The following is a 25231-nucleotide window of genomic DNA, read 5'->3' as shown; positions in this document are numbered from 1 at the left end:
CGGTTTTGATCTGTCAGCGAACGTGTTAACGCATAGAAATTATGTAAACCTTTATTTTGAATTGAAACATATTTTTATAAGTTATTGCTTAATTTATATTGAATTATTGCGCGTATCAAGGAACAAAAGACGTCCGCGAGGAGTCAAAGCGCGCGAGGTGTACGCATCGTTTCACAGAAATCGTATGCACAGTGACCGAAAAGCGCGCGAACGAAAGCAAATGTGCACGCGGCGGCGTTACGTAAGCCGCGAACAGTACGCGTCGCGGAGAATCAAAAAATCATTACGGGGGCAGACGTGATTCCCAGAAGCAACAATAAATTCGACGTGCCAGTAGCAGCGTTCCGTTTCGCGAAATCGGAATCGACTGGACGCGTCTACGCGCTGGAGGAACACGCCCGCGCGAACGCGATGCGCTAATTTCGAATGTACCGTAACGGCGTCGATGGCGAACTTTGGAACGAAAATAAAAATCGCCGATGCAATCGCCTGCGCCGCGGCGCTATCGCGGAGTCCGTAGCCGCGAGATGATGTTTGCCTGAACTATTCGTAGACCGTGCATTCGCGCGAGAGAAAGAGAGAGAGAGAGGAGGTGGAGTGGGAGAAAAAGAGACTGGGGAGGGAGGGAGACGCTGTCTCTCGTTCGCTCCTCGTCTCCCATAGCTCGCGGTCGATGATCAAGACGGGAACGTGTATGCGTGTGTAAGTGTGCACGTGCGTGCAATAATGCGCAGCAGGCACAGATGCTGTTGACCTTGCGTTAAAAGCGCTGTCGAATCCGTGTACAGAGATCTTGCAGCTGTCGCGTTTCGCGTTAACGTTAGAACTCTGCGTTAGCGATACAAGCAAACGGCTATTGCAAGGGCGCGCACTGGGCCAAGAGACCCCACCCCAAGAACTGGTCAAAATTGAGAATGTTTTTGCGAATGCATGTCAACGAATTTTATGTCGAGCCGGACTGGATGCGACCAGCTGGAATGAAATACGATGTCGAGTTCAACTCGACGATAGAATCGTAACGAGGTAGTTACAAACACAAATGTTTAATCGGTTGCTATGCTACGTACAACAACACCAATGCTATACAAGTTTTATAAAACAGTAAATATCCTGCAGCGAAAAACACTTATTGATCGTGCACATACGTCCTCCACAGTCAAGGGGTTAAAATTAAAACAAACTGCTTGGAATTATACTTTTGTACACTAATTATTTTGTTACATCGAACAAAACCCTTCATTTACGACATTTCGATTATAAAATGATCCTCTTCAACAATCTTCTTCTACGAATAAAAACGTAGACTAAAGAAGAAATAGAGAATTACAAGATGGCTTCCCTAGACATGAAGTTTATATTATAGATGTCTCTGCATTCGTTCTCACCGTCCCCCATGCATCAACGTTCTAGACACAAAACCATTATCGTCCTCATCCGTATAATTTGGAAGATTATGATTAATGCGACACTGGTATTATTTTTTGGTCTCCTTTTATGTTTTACATAACACGTTACCAAAAATACAAGTAACCACGTTTTAATTTCATCGGTTCTTTTATTATTTTGTATTTATTAGATCTCGTTGGTATACTCGGAAATTATTTCAACGATTGTTCTACTATTTTTTTTAAAGCGTGAACTTGATTTTAATATTTGTCCACAGTTTGTAATATTCTATTATTTTCATTAATTGTGTATTAAATAATTTGTCATGATAGAGAGTTCTTGCATATACTTTAAACGGTGCGTAAAGATTGCAGTGTCTGAAAGATACGTGGAAAAATATTAGGAATTTGCCAAGGCAGTTTATCGTGTGCTGCACGTTATTTGTGTAAAATACAATGCTATTATTAGGAACGTAGTAACGCGCAGTTTTGCTAGCTTCTACGGTCGGTTGATCGATTCTTGGAGAGTATAGCTTCAAAGCGTGTCTCTGCAGTAAGCCTTTAAAGTAAAGGGGAGATACCCTTGAAAACATCCCTCGAAGAATCATCAAAATACAGTCATTCTAGAAATATATCCTTTGGTAAATAAAATCTAACATGTATCACAAAATTCTTATTTATACGATAAAGCGTTAAAACCAGCATTTGAACATTGTTGCCATTAATTCAGTGTCCACTCACCCCTTTCGAATTTCACATTTTTTTATTATCAATTACATTCTCAAATTTTGAAAATAATCACATCAGTCACTTTGTATCAGAGATAGGAAGAATTCACTCCCAAATATAATGGTTGAATTTTACGTGTTTAAATTTATTTACAAGACAAAATTAGTCAAACAGCCAAGAAATGGTGCGCTAAAATTTTATGTTGTACGTTTTTTAAAGAAATATTTTGCATTGGGTTCCATTAAGGGTACCATTAACAAAATGTGGCGCTTCTAAATACTCGTTAACGACGGTACAAAAGAAATTTAACGGGCACCGATATTGGTATGATAATGGCTATTGCAGGACGGTTTTCTAGTGTAAAAATTAGCTTTGTTAGAAAATAAAAAAAATAGAAGGAATTGTGATACATTAACAGTGACAAAATGATAGTCTAACGGTACAATCTCTGTTACTTAAAGTCTGATGTAACGCCATGTGATATGGGTGAAATGGAGACCTTCTCAATATCCTTGATATTATTGTTCGAACAGCATTGTAATATTCTTCCATAACGCGGATACTAAGTACTCTGTTACAGTGTAATGTTCTTAGAATGTGTGCACATTGTTTGTAAACATCGATGCCCGACGATCGATTCGAGATTGAGCAAATTTAATTGAAATATAATAATAAATGTATTACCTAATATGGATAGTATGATATAAAAAAAATAAGGAAATATAACTATACTAATTCCATGGTTATGAATTTCTTCTGTAATTCAAATTATAGCTTGCACGTTTCTACATGGAATATTAATATATCATTAGTTTAAGGCTAGTATTAAGTTGAGAGTGATTATGACTTGGTGGTTAACGAAAATTTCAAGTATAATTATATCAAATTGCAGACTGCTTAAACTCGACAAGTTACAAACTGTATAATGCTTTAGGGAAAAGAGGGAGAACAATAATACAAGTTAGTCTTCTATGTTTCCTTAGCAAAGGGTTAAAAATAAAATACAAAAAAAAAACGAATGTTAATGTAACGTGAATGTGTGTACTATGAGCTAAAAATGTTTAGGATTGCTCTGGTAAACCGAACACGAGGCATCCTCACCATCATTCGAAAAGATGTCCAGTGAATTTAAGCGCGCCGCCACGTAAATACCGATTTCGAAAATACTCCATGGGCCTCGAGCAACGACGGTGAACCTGGCCGATTGAAAAACCGTGAGATTTTCACGATGGCTGCCACTTTGCCCTCTTGCCGATGGAATAAGTGTGTCACGGCCAGCCGGTAGTAGGAACGACGCTCGTTCCGTCGAGCCAGGAAAGCTTCTGTGCCGATATACACGACCGAAAGGTGAGTGTACAGCAAAATGCTGCCTTTGTACGTGTACGTAGACATACACGGGGGAACGCAGAGGGAGAGAAAAAAAGTACTATTCTATATAGAAGCGATACACAGCGAACGCCGGTTGCAGGTGGAGGAGAGGTTATTACGAGCATCGCCTCTCTCTGTCTCCTTTCCCTTCTCTTGCCCGGCGACGTCACCCGCCTTCTCGCTCGCGCTGGTTTTCTAACTCGTTCCCTCGATGTGCCAGACTCATTTAACCTTTACGAGCCGGGAGTACGACACAACAGAGAAAGAAGAGAGGACTGCACCCGGGGAGGCTAGCGCGAAAGGATGATCGGTCGTTGCGGAGGAGCTGACCCTACCCAATAGCGTTCAGCATTTTTAATTTAGTGAATTCGAAATTCTTGTACACCCATTCATCGAGCCTGTGAAACGTACAGGCGTATAGCTCGCAGAAATGTGTTTGCTCTTGAGAACGGTTCGCGTAGACAACTAAAATTATTAATATTATTATTATGTATCATTATGTACACGTAAATATATGTAAAGAGCTGAATAATAAATGTATAATTTGTTAATTATTTTTTTGTTTTAATTCAAAAACTGTTCCATCGCCACCGAGGAGGACGTAACTGTTCTCGTCGACCGACAGTATTGTTTACTATTGCTACTTCCAATACGAGCAAGGAATTCATATTGCGTTTCTCTCGTTCTAAACGTATGCTCGCGAGCGTAGACCCACGCCGGAGGTTCTTATGAATATTTATCGCTGAAACGCCCGCCTTCTTCTACACTTTCTTCCGCATCGCGCAATAGTTTTTAACGGGCGCTCGATCGTGTACGTGCGCGTCTCGTTCTGTCGTTTGGTTCCTATGCGCGCAAAAGAGGCCTCCGAACAAGGAGGAGGTGAACGAGGCAACGTGCGGAGGTGGCAGTGCGGAGGCACCGGCGAAAGAGTCGTTGAACTACAAAACAACAGACGTAGACTGGCGGCCTAAAAACCTCGCGAGGAAGAAGGCGGCCTCTCGATTTGTCTCGCTCCGTGCCTAGTAATTGCAGCCCCGCTTCTTCAACGTTAAATGTCCTTCTTCCTGGCGGTCGATGAAAGGACGGGACGACAGGAGTATCAGAGTCAATGAGACGTAAACGCGCGGAAATTAATACGAGTATAATGAGGGATGGAATGGAGAGCCCTTCCTTGTCTGCTGCATGCATCAAACGTAACGTTCTTGCATTAAGCTAAGTGCACCTAATTTCGACGCTAACCCAGTCACCGACACTTTCAATCTATTTCGTCGATAAACTGAGAAAGTATAATTATTACACTGTGAGAAAGTTGCGCTGCTATTATAAAATGCATCTGCTTTTTTTTTTTTGTTTTTTTTGGTTGTTCTTACAGGGGTATTTCGGTCTAGAAAATTGAAAAAATTTTTCTTTTGTTTTACAATACTTATCGACCATATACATTGAAATTCAAAAATGGGCGACAGAAATTTCTTCTCAAGTTCGTAATATTTTTGTACACTGATTTTTTAAAAAGTAGACATCTTAGAAATGTATGTATAATAATTAGGGCATTTACCTTACACTTAAGGGGGTATTCTTGTCTAGAATTAACAAAAAAAATCAATTTTTTTTTTATTGCACTTTTACACACCAGCAAGACACTTTACAACACTTTCTTTAACCAGACACAGTTCACGTAATTGTTATCTTTTGTTTACAGAAATAATTTGTATACTGTAAATGTTACACAAAAAGTTTTATAGTTTCTTTTTAAAAAAAGCTGAAAATATCACACTCTAAACAAGAATACCACCTTCAATTTCAGGATATTATAAGATAGCTCCTACTTCAATTTTATTATCGTGTTTAAAATATCAGCGTGACTCCTTTATACGGCGTTCCACATAAATGTCGAACTCGTTTCAGTATATTTGTCTTGAGAATATATTTGGAGGTTGTATAACTCAAGCAAAGGGTCGGGGAGAGAATATTAAAAATAGAATGAAACTAGAATTAGGGTGCCAGTAACATTTGCAAACTGAATACCAAAATATTTGTTCCGATTTAAATGTGTAAATTATTTATATATTTACTTGGATTTTAAATTTCAAATTATAAACTCTGATTTTAGCAAACTATATCTATAAAAATACAAATTTGAATTATCATCTCGTACAACAAATTTATTACAATAGAGTTATTAAAAAAATTTTAACGTTGCAAATATTTTATTTTGATTCTTTTAAAAAATTATGAAAAAGTAATCTAAGAGAACAATGTGATGTAACAGAAAAAAATTCAGAATTAGTATTTATGTGTAAAAGGACAGGAGAAGAAATTATTATGGAAGTAAAATCTCATCTTTCTATAGAAATTATTCGCTTTTATAAACATGAGATTGAAGATATATAGATTAAACGGGACTGAAATAAATTCGATGAAACATTGGCACGAACAGCTGTAGGTCAAGACAGCTGAATTTTACCGTTCCGTTTCGTAAAACCCATGATCATTATAATGCACTTTTGCGTCAAGTATTCTTATTTATGAATGGCAACTACAACCAGAATGACACGGTAGCAGTCAACAAAAGCAAAAATTTCAAATAACGAATAAAATTTGTTCGATAAAAATTACAATTTGAGTTACAAAATTACGAGATCAAAAGGAATAAAACTAGTGCTTTTAATTATAATAAAAAAATATGGGAAGCATTTGTGTGTGTTTGTGGTTCATAAACCACAGTTTGAGAGACACTGTACCATTCTAATATTTAGCCAATTTCTGGCAGCCACCTATGCGCGCCAAGGTACGTGGGTTGTCTTATTTTGATTTTTCTAAACGTACGAACACGCTCGTATGTAATTGCAAAACTTCTCAATGAATCTAGATTCCTCGGCGAAATTGTGTAACTCGTAGCACGAAGCCGGGAAAGCAAATCGATCCTCGGACAAAAAGAACGGGAGGTCGTTGAAACGGGATAGCACCGAGCCTTTCAAATGAAATATTATCTCTCGGTATTACATAGATGCTAAATACTAATCGCGTATCACGCTCTACACTAGTTTCGATCATGCTGCAAGGCCAACGTCTGTCAACCTGAGATTGTATTTTCTCAAGATTCGTCATTTTTCACGCAGTTCGATACGAAACTCGAGAATTCTCGAGCACGGTCGTTACTGTCGTCTACAATTCGTCTCCCCGTCACGTAAACGATAAAAATGTATAAAACGATCACGCTTCCGGACAAATGAAATAGACAATGGCGCTAGACGTCGTTTATTAATGCACGGAAGAAAAACGTGACGTAATTCCATATACGCGATGGAAAATCGATGCTTTGAGATCTAACTTTAACCGCGATAATTTCGTCTGTAATTTCGAATGCACCTGCAAACAGTTCTGTTTCCGTTGCATATTTTTAACCTTTAACCGGATGGTACCGCATTTACGATCGTCTGGGGCTTCTTGCGTTTCAAATAGAAATGAGAACGCGTTTTCTAGAATCCTTCTTTCTAGGAGTCATCGTCGTTTACGACTCCATCGTTTGTTTCGTTGAGTAAGATAAGTCTGAATACAATGATCGTATGAGTAATAAATTTTTAGAAAATCTCTTGTACAAGCAAAATTATATAATTATTTAATTAATATTATTATATTTATTTACCTCATCTGTCTACACAATGTATTTGACTAACCATCTAACGAACTTGGAAGGATTTATTAGCGACCTTATCTCCACGTATTTATGCGCTTTCTCCCAGAGCAGTTTCTTCTACTTCGATGTAGAATCTTTTATTTACACAGGCGGCTTATGCAAAGAACTTTCCAAAGTGCAAAACACACGGCATCGAAGAAAAAAAAGATCGCAAAATCAACATCCACGCCGTTCTTGTCCTATCCCAATAAATCTTCGATTCCACTTGAATGTGTTGAACATTATAATAAGCGTAGAATCGTAATCTTTCGAAACGAGTCGCGGCTACGCGCGATTTTCTCTGTCCCAGAAATTATTCTGATTACAATAGTGACGTAACTAACGCGTATGCATAGCAAATGACCCATTAGATTATCTCTATTCTATTCCTCCATCGTCCGTGTCCGTTTTCTCGCGCAACGTAACTACGATTTTCACCGAGGATTTCACCTGTGGACGAACAATTTTTAACCAGAGATGGGCGCAAAATTTTATTAGTATAATACACGATAAATAAAAACAAAAACCCTAATACTTGTAAAATCGTAAATAATACTAATTTAATACCATCGAATTATCGAATGTTTTTGTGTTTCATACTATACAGGATGTTCGGCCAACCCTGGGAAAAATTTTAATGGGGGGCTCTAGAGGCCAAAATAAGACGAAAATCAAGAATACCAATTTGTTGATAGAGGCTTTCTTAAAAAGTTATTAACGTCTAAAGTTCCGCACATATTGAATTTTTTTCTCGAAACTAAGCAGGATTTCGGGGGTATGTCTATTCACCAAAAATGATTGTAATTAACCCCCCAAACTGAAAATAATTTTTTTAGTATGTTTGAAATTTTTTTTTCCGTCGAAAAATTTCACACCTTCTTGAATTTTTTTCTAGGAAGTGGGTAGGAATTCGGAGGTATGTCTATTCACCAAAAATGATTGTAATTGACCCCCGCAACTGAAAATAATTTTTCCAGAATGATTTGAAATTTTTGTTTTCCGTCGAAAAATTTCACACCTTCTCGAATTTTTTTCTCGAAACCGCGTAAGATTTCGGGTGTATGTCTATTCACCAAAAATGATTGTAATTGACCCCCGCAACCGAAAATAATTTTTCCAGAACGATTTGAAATTTTTGAATTTGATTGTTAATAACTTTTTAACGAAGCCTCCATCAACAAATTGGTATTCTTGATTTTCGTCTTATTTTGGCCTGTAGAATCCCTCATTAAAATATATCCCAGAGGTGGCCGAACATCCACTTTGTTTATAACTACTCATATAGATTTGAATGCTTCTAAAATATTGCCTGGAAAAATCCTTTTACAAAGGCTACCCAGTGAATTGATTATAAAATAAATCGAAGACAGAATGTTGAATGGCAACAAAATTAATGTATTCAAGCAATTCATTGATTTTTCGAAGCACATACATTTATTTTAAAAATTCAAACGATTCGACACTTGGACCTTATTTTTAGATTCTTGTTAAACATTCCGACTTAGAAGTGTAGTCCAAATGTAAAATCCTTTCAATTTCTATAATTAATGTGTTTTGGAATGTCTAATAGAATTGTTTAAATATGTATATTGTTGATCCGTAACAGATCAGTTAATATTTTATTGTTATTACTAATTTATCGATGACATTTTAATAGTGTATTATTTCAAACTAATATAATATCTTTATACAGAAATTATTATATACAAATGCAACTTATGCAGCCAACAAACTACGTTTAAAAAACTAATGTATCTTTTTCTATTCGCATTACTTCATTCTTAATGTATGAAACTATCATTCTTCATAAAATATTTATGTTTTCAAGAATCATTTTACGAAAGATAATAATAAAATACTAAGAAAGAGATGAAGGTGCTCTTCGCGCAATCGCAAGCTTAAAAAAAAGTCAAGATAAAATCATCTGCACGGAGACCTGTCAGAAGAAAGGCTTGATTGCATCAACCATTTTCCTTCTACAGATCAGGAAAACTATTCCCACTGATGCAAGTATGCAAATTGTGCCGGCAAAAACCAAGTTTCTTCTACCAAACGTAAAGTGTATTTATGCTTATTCAAAAAAAGAATTCTAAAAACCATAAACCGTAAAAATTGTTCTTCCTACTACTTTTTATCAATTTTTTTAATCCTCAATTATAGTTGTAAAAATGTCATGCCTAAAAGCAAAGCTTTGAGATTGATGTAACACTTCCGCATTTCTTGGCGAATACTTTATTCTGTATTATTATACAACACTAAATTATATTACATTAAATAAATTATTATTACACAGCACTAAACTAACAATGTTTCTTGTTCTAAATCCCAATCTAACAATCTTTTGTTCAAAAAATACATACAACACACATACACATTCCACATTCACACTTATGTAGAAATTTTTTATTGATCATACATATATATTCATAATTAAATACTTTGTCTGCGTGCATGGGTTATTGAATTTTGGGTTTGATTTTTCCACCACATTCGGATCCAGAAACCATGCAAGACACAAAATACCATTACCACCATAGATATAAACAAAGAACCTAACCCATACAAAATATTTAACACACACTTCATATTGTCCTTTACATTCAAGCTATTTGATATTTTGCGGACGTTTAAACACTTTCTAACAATACCCTAATGAACCTGATCCGCGTATAGTTTTAACAAAACAAATTTCGCACGCCGTTTTAATTACAAAAAGTTAATATCAAAGTGTTTAATTTGTTATATACGTTGCTATACGTTCGACAGCATTCTGTGCGTGTCTCTTTAATGATAAATTATTCAGTGAACCTTAATTTTGTTTTCTACGATGCATTTAGTATATTATACCCTTACATTGATAATAATACATGTTTCGATTACAAATTTATTACAAAACACGACTTTCAAACTCGTTTACTAAATGCACCAGCCTGTGCAATCGACGATACATGCTATTTGAGTGGCTAGTTGCGCGAAAACGGGCACTCAAAGCGTTAAGGGTGACAATTGTCTCTAAAACCAAAACATTCTTTATCCACGCTCGACGCCCTGGATCAATCGAATCTCTTTTTTTTTCCAGTTTACACGGATGCTCTGCCATTGGCCGTTACGACAAAATCGTTACAATTTACCAAAGGTAACCTTAAACGGGTCCGAGGTCCAATACGACGAAAAAGAAAATTTCGTTATCATTCGCGTCCAACGTACGATATATTTTCGCAAGCAGTCGTTCTTCGAAGCCCCATTTTCGAGGCTTCCCTCGCTATAAGGTGGTTTTCTCGAACGTTATGTATACATAATGCATATACATGTATGGTATGTACATATATCTAACGTACATACAGGCATATACATACGTGTATACATGCTATATAGACAAGGGGTTACAATGCCTCGTGTGACGCAGCAGCAACCCGAAGGGTGGGGACCCTGACGCGTATGTGCTCCTTCTCCCTACCGTATATAATGCTTCCACCCCCTCTACTTCTTGCCCTTCCCTTCGCCCACTCCCCCGACCGCCCACCGTCCGACTCTACCCATCGCCCCTATTCTCCCCACCGATACTCGCTCCCAACGCCCCTCTGTGTATCCCAGCGACGTTGCCGGGTGTTACATAATAGCTGGACGGCGTTGCCAGGTCTCTACGAACGGACACGCGACGTTGCCAACTCTCGAACCGGTGTACCATGTCGCGTTGCCTGTTCGCCTGGCTTGCCTGCCTGCCTACCTTCCTTCCTACCCACCAGTCTGGTTAAGCTCAGCCCAGACCCGTGTTCAGGATCTTTGGACAGTCTTCGTTGCAATTAGACGGACCTTCGTAAAATTGGCTCGAATAAAATCACGCCGGAATAATTCCCCTCCGCGATATACTTTCTGCCTTAACCCAATTTACACAATTATCTATTTTACTGATTGGTACTGTGTACACATCGCGCGTTAACCCTTTACACTTGGAATGCCAAGCGTACTGACACTGTAGAAAACTGAATTATGTACAATCGTATTTAACAACAGTTTTGAATTTATCTTTAATTCCTTGTATTATACATTTTGTACTATATATAGTTTCTTATTTCGTTAAGTTCAAGATAACTTATACTTCGGTCGAAGCGTGAATTTTAATTTTAAATTGAATTTTCTTAATCCACTTGTGATATTAAATTTTAAAAAAATCGACACCATTTATGGTGAGTTTGGTATTTTCCTTTAATCTTCGACTTATGTTATCATTTATGGTTAGTTTGGTATTTTCCTTTAATCTTCGACTTATGTTATCATTTATACTAACGATAAAATTGAGAGGGTTTATCTGTAATGGCATCAATTGTAAATTGCTTAACAAGAAGTTATACAATTGTCGAATACCTTCTAAAATCTGAGCAGGTTTTAATATAGATCTTGTGGGATCGGGAAGATAATGACTCCGCTCTGTTCCGTTCCGCACAATTTTATTGTTGCTGTCGTACAACGACGTGACTCGTGGTGCGGGTTACGCTCGACTCTCTGGTACGATCATCGCCACCGTACCAAGAGGCCTTCAAAAACAAAAGACGGTCAGAGACGACGACAACGGCTTTTCGGCTCACGCGGCTCTGGTCGTCTCGTGTGCAACCATCGTCTCGTGTGCAACCATACATTGTAGCGGCTTCGAACGGCTAAGGCGTATGTGGCGCCTTGGCCGCCACACTACCCCCCTGCCAGTAATTGGCACAATTACGAAAAATTGACCGACTACATTACCACTACCATTTACTCTATTATATAAAATACGTTATCCTAACTAAGATTTACATTACAGTATTTGAACAGAGTTGAAAAAAAAAAAGGAATTTACATGGAGTTTAATATATAATACGTAATACCTAAAAATACATGAAAGTACATAAAAGTGATGGATAAAAATAAATGGTATATGATACTTATTATAATAATGCGCAAGCCTTAAGTACTACCGCGTAATTTGAAATCGATCGGGAAAACGTACGCGTCTACCTGAACGCGTAACACGTTGCTGTATAACCGGCGCATTGTCAGGTACGTTTGTTTGTGTGACCGGCTGATTTTCTATGCTCACGGGATCCGGTCTGTTTTCTGCTAGCATATAAGCAGGCTTTAGCCTTTCAATTGATATATTTATTTCCTTACCTCTAATGTTTATTGTAAATGTTTTTTCGCCTCGGCGCACTACGGCGTATGGACCTTCATAAGCGGGTTGTAAAATAGTTTTGGCTGAATCTGTTCGGATGAAAACATGTGTTGAACTGCTAAGATCTTTGAAAACGAATGTACGATTAACGGAATGGCGTGATGCATTAGAGGGACTCAATTTAGAAAAATGGTTGCGTAGTCTATTAGTAAAATCGGAAGCATTTTCTGTGCCTTCCGCTGAATGCGAAGACAAGAACTCTCCCGGTAATCTTAATGGCTCGCCATAAACTAATTCCGCTGAGGTAGCGCCGAGGTCTTCTTTCCAGGCGGAACGAATACCGAGTAGAACCGTCGGAAGTATTTCTGTCCACTTGTCGGATCCGTGGCACCTTATAGCCGACTTGAGCTGTCGGTGAAAACGCTCTACCATCCCATTGGCCGCTGGGTGATACGCCGTTGTGCGAAGGCGTGTGGATCCAATTAAATTGTTCAGCGCAAAAAATAATTTGGATTCGAATTGCCTACCCTGATCGGTGGTAATCCGTACGGGAGCACCAAACCGCGCTACCCAACCGTCATAAAAGGTTCGAGCTACGGTTTGGGCCTCCTGATCGACCATGGGGAAGGCTTCCGGCCACCGCGTATATCTGTCTACACAGGTCAGACAATACCTGAAACCTTCGGACACCGGTAAAATTACTATGTCTAAATGAATGTGTTCGAATCGCGCAGAAGGTTTAACAAATGTAGCCAATGGTGCAGTCACATGACGGGAAATTTTTGATCTTTGGCACGGTATACAGCAACGTGTCCACGTGCGAACATCTCTTTTAATCGACGGCCAAACATAACGTTGCGTTATGAGCTTGATCGTCGCGTTAATACCTGGATGTGATAATACATGTAACATATTAAAAACTGCACGTCGGAAAGGAGGGGTGACATAAGGTCTTACATTCTTAGTCGAAATATCGCAAAAAATTTCGGAAGACGTGCCAGGCAACGAGACTTTGCGTAATTGCAGGCTAGATTCGCTATTCAACAACCGCTGCAACTCCTCATCCTGGGCTTGCGATTTTGCCAATTCTTCGAAATTAATCGAGTGGTTAACCGTTTCCACTCTGGACAGTGCATCGGCAACGACGTTGTCTTTACCGGAAATATGTTGAATATCTGTAGAGAATTGCGCAATGTAATCTAGGTATCGGAATTGTCGAGGAGAGCATTTATCTAATTTCTGTTTGAAAGCGAAAGTTATGGGTTTATGGTCTGTAAAAATCGTGAAATGTCTGCCTTCGAGCATATGTTTGAAATGTTTTATTGCTAAATAGATAGAAAGTAGTTCCCGGTCGTAAGCTGAATACTTCTTTTCGGCAGATCCTAATTTCTTAGAAAAGAATGCTAATGGTTGTCGTTCGTTGCCGACGCACTGATGTAAAACAGCTCCTACGGTGTAATCAGAAGCATCGCAGGTAACCGACAATGGAGCGTTGACCGCAGGATGAGAAAGCAGGGTTGCGTTTGCTAAACTATTTTTGGTATTTTCGAAAGCCTGACGCGCTTCCGAAGTCCAGGCTATCGGGGTCTTGCCCTTTAAATTGCCGGCTAGAAGGTCGTTCAAGGGTGCTTGAAAGCGAGCGGCATCTGGGATAAAACGGCGGTAAAAATTAAGCATTCCCAAGTACTGCCTCAAATCCTTCGCGTTTTTCGGAAGGGGAAATGACTTTATGGCTTGTACCTTGCCGGGCAAAGGTTGAGTGCCGCTTTCATTTACCCGATAGCCTAGAAATTTAACTTCTTCCTGCCCGAACGTGCATTTATTCGGATTAACAACAATGCCATAATCTTTTAATCGTTTAAATAATAATTCTAAATGGCGCAGGTGATCGGCTTGGGATTCTGAGGCGACCAAAATGTCGTCTATATACGCGTAACAAAAATCGAAACCGCGTAAAATTTCGTCGATAAAGCGCTGAAATGTTTGCGCGGCATTTCGTAACCCGAACGACATGTACGGGAATTCAAAAAGCCCGAACGGCGTTGTAATGGCCGTTTTTCCGACGTCTTCCGACGCAACCGGAATCTGATTATAAGCTCGGACGAGATCTATTGTGGAAAATACCTTTTTGCCACTCAGTTGTTGCGCAAAATCCTCAATGTGACGCACGGGGTATCGGTCGGGAATTGTCCGTGCGTTTAACGCTCTATAGTCACCGCAAGGCCTCCAAGCTTCTTCGCCCTTCTTCGGAACCATATGAAGGGGTGCTGACCACGCGCTCTTCGAAGGACAAGCGATGCCCATCTTCACCATCGCGTCGAACTCCTTCTGGGCAGCCCTGAGCCGGTCCGGTGCAAGCCGCCGCGGCTTGCTGGAAACGGGTGGTCCAGGGGTTGTCTCGATGTAATGCACCGTTTGGTGCGTAGTCCTCATCGGGGTGCCGCTAGGCCGTGTAAGTTCCGGCATCTGCATCAGGAGCTGGTGGTAAACGGTAGTCCCTGCTACTGTCTTCACCGACGGCGTTTCATCCTCGGCTCGTGTTCCGCGGACCGTTAACGACGTGGTCCGATCGACGAGGCGACGATTGCGGATGTCCACCATAAGATCGAAGTGATCGAGAAAGTCTACCCCGATTATGGGTTTTGTAACATCCGCAACCACGAATCGCCACACGAAATCCCGTCGTAGGCCGAGGTGCAGGTTTAACGACACTGTCCCGTAGGTGTTAATTACACTCCCATTCGCCGCCGCCAGCTGGTACTCCGATCTTTCTCGCAATCCGCCTAGCAGGCGGCGCGGAAAAACGCACAAATCGGCCCCGGTATCCACTAAAAATTCCGTCTTCGAGCTGTTGTCTAAGATGAAGAGGCGGCGTGATGCTGGATTTGTGTCGCTGGCCGCCATCAACGACTCCCCAGGTCGTTTCCCTGATCCGTGGCGTTCCAATTGCACGGTGCAACGCACCTCTGCGCGGCCGGACCGAACCGCCAATGGTACCAGCATTTCCCTTGATGGTCCATTTGTCCTCCCGCGGGCCGCTCTCGCGATCGCGATAGAGATCGTCTGCGGTAGCGCGAGTTTGGATGATTTCGGTGGGTCCACCTGCGACGGGAAGATTGCCCCTGGTCCACCAAGGATTCACGGATGGCAGAAATTTCCTGCCTCAAGGAAAGAGCCAATTGCGACATCTTAATGTTTAACATGGCCTCGATGCTCGGGCCCGGCGGGGGTATTTGGCAGGATGTAGATACGCCCGTAATCGCGGCCTCCGTGACGTGTACCCGCGGTGTCATCGTATCCGCAACAGCGTCTGCCAACTCTGCCACCTTATCCAGCGGGGTGTCCCGCTGCGTGGCTAAAATCACCTGCATATTAGCAGGTAGTCGGCCCATCCAAAGCGTCCGCAATACACCGTCCGAAAAAGCCGTACCGGCCAATCCGCGCAGGTGACGAAGAAATTGGGACGGTTTTCTGTCCCCGATTTCCTCGTGTTCCAATAACCGCCGCGTTTTCTGTTCCTGCGACGCACTAAGCCGGCGAATGAACTCATTTTTTAGCGTCGTGTACGGATCCGCGGCCGGGGGATTCATGATAATGTCTCTTACTTCCGCGGCGTGTCGCGCACTTAACGCGCCGAGAATGTACCCGAATTTCGTGGTCTCCGACGTTACATTGGATACCTCAAAACTTCTCTCTACCATTGAAAACCACATCTCCGGGTCTCCCGGACAAAACTCGGGTATCCGTACAGCGACGCGATCAACTGCCAACGGCACACCCGCGGATGTCCCTGCGTTAACGTTAGGGTCAGTCATTTTACCAGTCTTAGTCACAAAAAAAAATAGTTTCACCGCACACACACACCGCGCTTACTATTTGTCAGACCGTGTCCTTTTCTTATGTCCTTAACACTATACACTTATTTCTCTACACTAACTAATATTGTCCGTATACAAAAAATGTCCAAATTTTCTTAAAAAAAACTTTACTTGCGCGGCGAGATCACGTCGGGGTCACCAATGTGGGATCGGGAAGATAATGACTCCGCTCTGTTCCGTTCCGCACAATTTTATTGTTGCTGTCGTACAACGACGTGACTCGTGGTGCGGGTTACGCTCGACTCTCTGGTACGATCATCGCCACCGTACCAAGAGGCCTTCAAAAACAAAAGACGGTCAGAGACGACGACAACGGCTTTTCGGCTCACGCGGCTCTGGTCGTCTCGTGTGCAACCATCGTCTCGTGTGCAACCATCGTCTCGTGTGCAACCATACATTGTAGCGGCTTCGAACGGCTAAGGCGTATGTGGCGCCTTGGCCGCCACAATCTCATTTCTAAATTCTTATGAATTTTTGAGTAATTAATGAAAATATTCAAAAACGTGAACAATTTTATGAATTTTTTTGCGTTATCTGGAAAACAATTCATGGTACCCGAATAACAATAAATTTTGCACTAATTTACAACAAATGAGAAAATGATGTAAATGTATTTCTTTAATCAATTTTTATATGTGATTATAAGTATACTTGTTAAAAATATAAATTGTAAAATTAATTAAACCTAGAGGCTTTTGCTACCACTGATTAATTCAGAAATGAAGAGATTAATACCTACACAAGATGATATTAATACTAACCGTACTTTAAAGATATTTCCTATAGAACACACCATAGAAGTTTAGAGGTTCAGAGAAATTTAAAAATTGAAAAGAGCTCTGTGATTATAGTTAGATTATAGGAATTTTCGCTGAGTATGAAAAGTTGTTTCAAAATTTACATTATTGCACTTTAGAATATTATTTGCTACAATGCTCGTTCAATTCCAATTATTTTAAATTCCTGTTAAGTTATTTCAGTAGAAATATGAAAAAAATAACCTATAACACCAATGTACCATAATCTAACCCTCACTCTGTTCATTTTTAACTTTTTTCTTCTTTTATTACTTTCTTCATTATTTATCTACATACCATAACTATATTCTAATATATTTAGAGGGCTCGTTCAACTTATAATATTTTTATTTCATTTAAAAAGGGTCCAGCTTCTTTTGGTCAAAATGTGAAAAAAATTATTACCATTATTTTCGATAACTCTTTGCTCCTATAATTAAACAAACTTCGACATAATTTTATCTTCAACTATATTATATTGAGCAAAAGAAACTGGACATTTTAAATTTCAGGTATTTACGCATTGCGAAAAAGTCGACGTTGAGATACGCAATTTTACCGCCAATAAAGGCGACGTCTTTATTTGGCCCATCTATTATGGCAATTCCCTTTGTCCCTGAGAACTTGGGCCCTTCCCTAGTCCGGATGTCTCGCGCTGGTTCCGGATCTCAGATTACTGGGCCCCTCGAGGCGTTTCAAACGGAGCCTCGCTCTACTTATTCGATGCTTGAAAAATATCAACTGAATATGGTGAGAATGATTCTTTTGTTCTTTCTTCATATAGTAACCTCGTGGCTCCGTTACGCATTAATTTTTCATTCGATATATCATTAAAAGAAATATAACTGTTTATAATTTGTAATTCGATAAAATATCATTATCGATCAAATACAAAACATACAGAGTATTATTAAGTAATATGCTTCTACAGAGCATTTGTATACCCAAGAAGAAAGATCAACTTCAATTACGTTTCTGTTCTACGATATCATGTAAATTATTCTTCGAAATATACTGATCTTATTAATACTGAGAAATATACTAATTCATTATCTCTCAAAGAGGATTTACGAAGCTATTTGTTTTATTTGGAACAATGAACGTTTCAATAAGAAACAAAGTAACTGTTGTCGATGATAGATATATTATTTTTCAATATTACAATCTTATCAGATGTTTTGCTAATGCATGACTAAACACATTTAGTCACATTCTTGTATTAAATTTAAATTATTTTACCAGATGTTGTTTAAAATAATCATGCGTTAGTTTATTTAAATGATCAAATGATTTTTCTCCAGATAGTTTCGTTGTTTGGCAAAAATTATTTGTAAATAATTTATTATGTCTCATACGACTAATTAACTGTTTCAGAATATTGCACAGAATGACAGAATATAAAAAATAAAGTAAATAGGAGTTAAAAGTTCATTGCCCAAACAAAGAAAAACCAAGGTTCCATGGGAAAATTATAATAATTCAAAGATCCTGAGCAAACATAATGCGGTACAATTGAGTTGGAATGGGGACCCATGAAGTGGGATTATTTTTTAATCCGAAAGGTTAGACCTTGAAATCTATAAAAACGCACGGTTCTGACAGGGCCCAAGACGAGTCGCGACGTTGCCAATTTCATTGCAGTACGCGCTACCGGCAACGTCGCTGCGAACTCTATCGATTCCAGATCTACAATTTCTCGTGAGCCCTCTGGGTCACTCGAGCACGTTTCCGTGGCATGGTACGTGACTGCAAAAACTATTGCATCCATTATCAAAAGTTACAAAGAACAATGGAGAGAGAAAAAAAAAAAAACAAAAGAAAGTACCACGCTACACGAATATAAATCTCAAGGGTATGCAACTTATTTTGTTTCAAATTTACCCAGCGAAGTTCATAAAGCATTCTATTAATATCAAACAACGTGACTAAACGTTATATGCTCTGAAAAACAGGAAAGATCAGCAAGTGGGAGGTTTCGAATACGTTATGTATTTTATTTGACATTTCATTTTTCTGTTTCTATTGTTTTGTAAAGAACTTTTTTTATATTCACAATGGTATTAATTTTATTCTTTATCGACTGTCCCATTAAAATATAAAACTACAAGGGAAATATAAACCAATATTAAAAAACATTTTGTACCGTTATTTGTGCATACTGCATACTTTAAAGAAAAACGAGGACGCCCACGTTTAACAACTATTAAACAAGGTCACTGAACGGTATACTCGCTCCATTCGATTTTATACTACTGAACGATGCTGGAACAAGGATGAATGATATGAGAAATATTCTGAAAACTAAATTTTCGTTTACTATGCTGTGTAAGAAATTGTGCAATTTAATACTCTTTATTTATTATGTCTTATACCACACTTGTCAGAAAAATGCACAAAGATATTATTCTAAATAGTTCCAGGATGTTAGTAATCATAAATACTTTAATTTGTTCAAACATCGTTATTCTTTAAATATGAATGAATCGCTAACTGTAAACTTCAAATGAGTTGCAACAAAATTTATTTCTGCATAAAAAAAATGAAAACTTTTAAATCTTTTGTAAATAGGGAATGCGTAATAGCGCGTAACTGGGTGTAGCAATCTTGTATACGTCTGTATATTAAAATGGTTTTTAATAAAAAAAATTGCGTCAGGAAATATTTCATAAGCTTTGCACGTTCATCTTTTTCTATTTTCATAAAATTAATATATTATGCATGGAATGATTCGTTGACGGAATAAAGGCCACTTGGACAAGTCGTAAAAATATGACTGAGGAACAGGAAAATGTTGAGGCCAAGTTATGGGCTTCGGGCAGTCGATGTTTTTGGGACGTCTCGTATGGCATCCACCACCTTCGTGAACTCGGCGCCTTAGCCGGTGAAAGTCAGTCGTGTATTCTATGTGGCGAAGAGCCCTTGGATAACATACAACTACGTGTGTACATATCAATACATATATTCACGTACACTCGTACATGTACATCCTGGCATTATGCAGAGGCATGCATAGACTGCATTGTTGTATAAGTATTATACACACTTGACGCATTATAAACTATTCGAACCGATAGTGAGTACCGGATGGTTCTATCCCGTGTCATACTGGTACAAACTTGAAAACTTTAAGAACACAGAACGAGTGTACAAAAGCAGGGAATAACAAAATTGTTATCCAAATAAAATTTCGAATAACGAATAAAAAAATACGCAGCTTTCTGTATGCAGCATTAATTATGAATGCAAAAATAAAAATTTGAATTATCTTTCATGCAAAACCAAAAGTGATATGTGTAACTTCACTCAAATGGATCAAAATACTGGACAAAGTAACAGAAAAATATTTTTCGAGACTTCTACCGATAAAGATTTCGCGTGAAAAGCATTTCTTACGATTGTTTATAGATAAATATCAAAGAAGGTATCAAACGTATTTTTCTCAATTTTGTTCTCAGAATCTGGTTACGTTTTTTTTGTGCAATTAACGTTTTCAACCAACATGACACTATATATTTCGTAATTCACTCACGAACCTACCTATCCTATAATAAAGTCATCGAATACGAAACACCGAACTGTTACTAGCCGTGCGATCGCCACGAACGATTAGAATTTCTTGAGAACAAGTACATTTTGCCGACACTTTTAAAAGAAAAACCTCTGTATCGGGATCCTCTGAATGGTGAACGAACGACCAACTAATGTGCGAGTTCGCAGAACGATGATCGAGGCAAGTATACGGAGTGCTCCGTTTACCAAGCTGCCAACTCAGTCGATTCGCCGTGCGAGAGGGTAAAAGATGCGACGTTGCCGTGCCAACAATACGTAAACGACCGGCGCAGATACGGCAACGTCGCGAAACGAGAGACACGCTACGAGACACGAAGGAGAAGGCAACGTAGTCGTTTCGGTCTGAAACGCAATGCCGGCCACTTGCCAGATACCGTACCACGCACCAGGGTCGATGGATGAAGAAATTTGGCGGTTTCAGCTTCTTCGTGCAGGTGCTCTCGCGAAGACCTCGACGTCTTAAATCCCAAAACCCCTTCGCGAGGAAACGGCACGGAACTGGAGGGAATTACTGTTGAGGAATGATACCACGAATGGATATAATATTTTAACTGGATCAAAAACTAAAATTAACTAGATACCAATTTTGGATAGCGAATAAAAAATTAATAACTTTCTATACATGTCTCGTTGAATGAAACTTAGAATTTCAATTATATAATAAAATATCTCACTTTATTCCTCTACTAAAATGTCTCAATTTACCCCGTTTTTGGTGAGTCCTGTTTGTCAAATTTTTGAGTCATTCGAATATTTAAACGTTTCAGTGGTTAGTCCAGTCTTAACTAAGCACTTTATTATAAACCAACCCTTGAATTTAGGGTTATGTTTAGAAATTATGTAATAGCATCTTAAAAACAAAATACTGAAATTATACATTAGGAAGGTAAATGGAAACAAAACACAATGTGAATAGAATAATAATTGTTAGGTTATCTAAAACTATATTAAATATATGTAGTAAAAGAAATACTTTCTATTTTCAATATTAGGGTTAAATTGCAAAACAGCTATATCTTGCAATTTCACCTTGCTTTCTCTACTACAATGTGTCATGTTCTCTCCTTATAGCGAATAAATAAATGAGAATATATATTGTGCGCGAAATGAGAACGTTCGAGGCGATTACATTTTCATTCGATACTAGACGCATTCTTGGTTGCGTGCAAAGTTCAAGCGATACAAAAGAAATGCGGTAGAGATACAATAATACAACAGGGATAATACACTGCGCGGTGAAGATGAAAAGAACATTTTCTTAACGTTTCTAGTTTTCCTAGTCTATAGGATTCGCAATGTAATTAGCCACGATGACGTAACGCGCCAAGGGAGCTACTTTCCGAATAACTGCACAATTTTCGACCCCCTGCATCCGTTTCTATTAAAGCTGATATTGCTCGAGAAGCCCTTATTGCTATTTTTCTATGAATAACTCTTAAAACGTCACAGGTATTTTAAAAGGAAAAAACCATATAGTAAAATCTATTCCATTCACATTGCAACGATTATGCAGTCCCACAAAACAAAATGCGATTGAACGAAATTCAAAGCAAGTCGTCAAGCATACAAATTGCAAGGGAATAAAATCTTTGGTATGACGAAATCACGTCCGAGGCTTTTTATTTGTCAAATACGCGAACAGTAAGTTATTCGAACGGTCCCAGCCCAAATTCCGCGCAGAATAATTCTCTTCTCGAACGCCACATAAAATGCACGATTCATTTGAAACACATTTCGACGAAGAAACGTGGAATTCGATTGCCGCTATAAGAAAGAAAAAAAAAAAAACCACACAAGGCATCGAGTCTCCGTGCACATAGAAAGCATGTAACTTGGATACATATTTGTGACAGCTCGTATATCATCGTAGGGGCACTAACACACGAAAATACGTGTGACTGGAGGTTGTCGAAGAGTCGAAGGTTTTCGGATGGGTGACGTCGAGTGGAAGACGAGGACGAGGCGCAGAGGGAAGGGTGGGGTGAACATAGGGTGCAGGGGCGCGGTAGGGTGTGGGGTGGGGAGAGATGGGGCAGAGTGAGGCTGGAGAAGGGGAGGTGGTCGACCACGCGCGATCAATATAACAAAATACGCCGGCAACCCGCTCTCACACATATATGTACGCGTGCGCGCTCACACGTACATTCTCAAGCATTCTGTCAATACATCGACCTACACATACGCGTAAATTGTAAATATAATCTAAACGTGCACGACACGGGTCGCGTATGCGTGTATGAAAGCGGCGTATACTCTTATCTCCGTGTGAACATAAATTGCAAACGCGGTACGTGTGCATATTACTTGTGCACAGGAATATATATGCATGTAGGCACACTCGATGGATACGGTTATATCTCGTATACAGTGTGCGCAGAGAAATTCGGAGGTACATTATGTGCTATGCGTGTACCTGTAGGAGAAATGTACGTTTTCAAGTAAGGGAGTGTAACGCGGTGCACGAATACTATTGCACATACTGTACGCGTAAGAATGTAGCGACCGTGCGTTTCAAAACGCATCGAATCGAGTTCCAAGTTCGGACTTGGAACGTGCACGAACGAGAAAAAACCGTCAGCACTTACTAGTTTTGGTAGAATTCTTATTTCAACAATTTTTTTGAAATTGTATCATATTTCCGTGAAAATATGACTGAATAAACAAAAAAATGAATAAATGTGTAGTAAAACGTTCAGTTTACTTAATTTAATGGAATGATAGATTATAGTTATTTCACATAACGAAATTTTCAAGTTATTTCCGTGTAGCAGTTTTATTTCCAATATTTTTTGGTAAAAATAGAAAAAATAAATAAAACGTTTGAATTTTATTACTTTTATAACTCGAGGAATCAGAAGAAAAATATAAGGTACGAAGTAAAAAAACTCAACGTGAACAGAACTACGAAATGATCAAACGATTGAGACACGTGTCTTAAAATTTCCATACTCTCGATATAAAAATTATATAATTATATGTTACGTTCGTTGAAATTATACGATAGATTAAGAGTATTGATTTATGGATGTCGTAATTAAAAACAAATTAATAACTTTAAAAATGCATTCCAAGAAATATTGCACTATGCGTAACGCTCGTTTGGAGAAACGAGAGGTCAACGGCGTAACGACGCCACCCGCCATTTTAAGGACGAACCTTTAAGGCTATAATGCACGGTAGACGACCGTAAGAACGAAGCCAGTATACATACAAACGAAGTATCGCCAGCTGGCACGTAAAATGTAGCGCCGCTGACAATGGGAATATTCACCAACGCATGTTTCAAGAAGAAAAATTAATAGCACAATGAAAACTAAAACCTTTCCTAAAAACATCCGACGTCTAACCCCTCTATACTACGTATTTTAATCGTGTATGCATTTTGTATTCGGAAACTTGTTTCGTATGAAATATTTCTTTAATTTAAGTAGAATTATCAATTTATAGAAATAGTCTTGATATCTTTCCGTATCTTATGGGGATTATGTGTTCTAAAATAGTTAAAAATTCTCTAATTTTAGAAAGAATTGTAATCACGATTAAAGACAATTTTTAAAAATTTTGTAACTATATTTATGAATAGTAAGAAAGATATTTGAATTAAATGGTATAAATTATATTTGTAAGCAGTATCACATTGCTTAGTACGGTAAAACTGGTATACAAAGTTAATTGCAATGTACATTTTCATAAATTTCTAAATAATTCTTGTCATACCTTTTATAGTTAATATAAATGTAAAGTTTTTAATCTCAAAGCATTATTTGCATTACAATATTACAGATAATACTTCTCTCGTTCTTTCATGTAAGTATCCGCAAACTGAGCGCCACTGCGCCACGTCACCGTTAGTTTTCACTTGTTTTCCTACTTCGATCTCTGCTCTTTAACAATTTACGTGCATTGTAGATATATTCGTATTTTATATACTATACAGTTCTACTTTGTGCATGCAAATGCGACAGAGTATTAAAAAAATAAATATTCTTTACATAAACCACAATGCAGCTATGTTTTTACAAAACTATAGCTACTGTGACTTATACGTGTAGTATTACTTGCATGTTTAAGCTTGCTTATATACAATTCGATCAAAAATTATATAAATTAAAAGACTATTCAAACGAAGGCGTTAAACAAAACGTAATACATACGTTTTTGGTAATTATTTTACGATTTTCTTTAAAATTACAATCGTGTTAGAAAAAGTATTTTCAAATCTATGTAATTAAACACTGATTTAAGACATATATAAAAAATAGGAAAATATAGAATTTTCTCCTGTAACATTCAATAAACAAGTTACAATTATTATATACAAAATAGTAAAGTATTTAAATACTAATAAAATGCTATATATTCGATTCAACTTTTTAAAACTTAGTAATATACCTTTTTTCATAAATGTTTACAGAGAGTATAAGCTTTAAATAAAATACGTTTAGGGATGATCGTATAATTACTATAATAATGAAGCAATTACTATAAAATAAATTCTCTCAATGTAAATATTCGTTTTCATCATATTTGATGCTTTCTTTTCTAAACTAAATGCGTGCACTATACGGATCCACGATTTGAGCGCCACTGTCGAACAATAACTTCGTGCCGCTGCGAGCTCTCAAAATGGCTGTCCTCAGCTATTATTACTTCGGGGAAAAAACAAATGACGGCGCGCTCAC

General features: G+C 38.4%; 1 protein-coding gene across 1 annotated transcript in view; it reads right to left on the bottom strand.

Annotated features, from left to right (window-relative positions):
- Positions 1 to 25231, bottom strand: part of LOC122398428 (protein split ends-like) — a 108718-nt gene that overhangs the window by 81203 nt on the left and 2284 nt on the right. The window lies entirely within an intron of this gene.

Source organism: Colletes gigas, unplaced genomic scaffold (genome assembly GCF_013123115.1).
Source record: "Colletes gigas isolate AHSC1104 unplaced genomic scaffold, ASM1312311v1 Colletes_gigas_Sc00011, whole genome shotgun sequence".
Lineage (NCBI taxonomy): Eukaryota > Metazoa > Arthropoda > Insecta > Hymenoptera > Colletidae > Colletes > Colletes gigas.
Note: the sequence above shows the minus strand (reverse complement) of the source record. Positions and strands in the feature narration are given on the sequence as shown.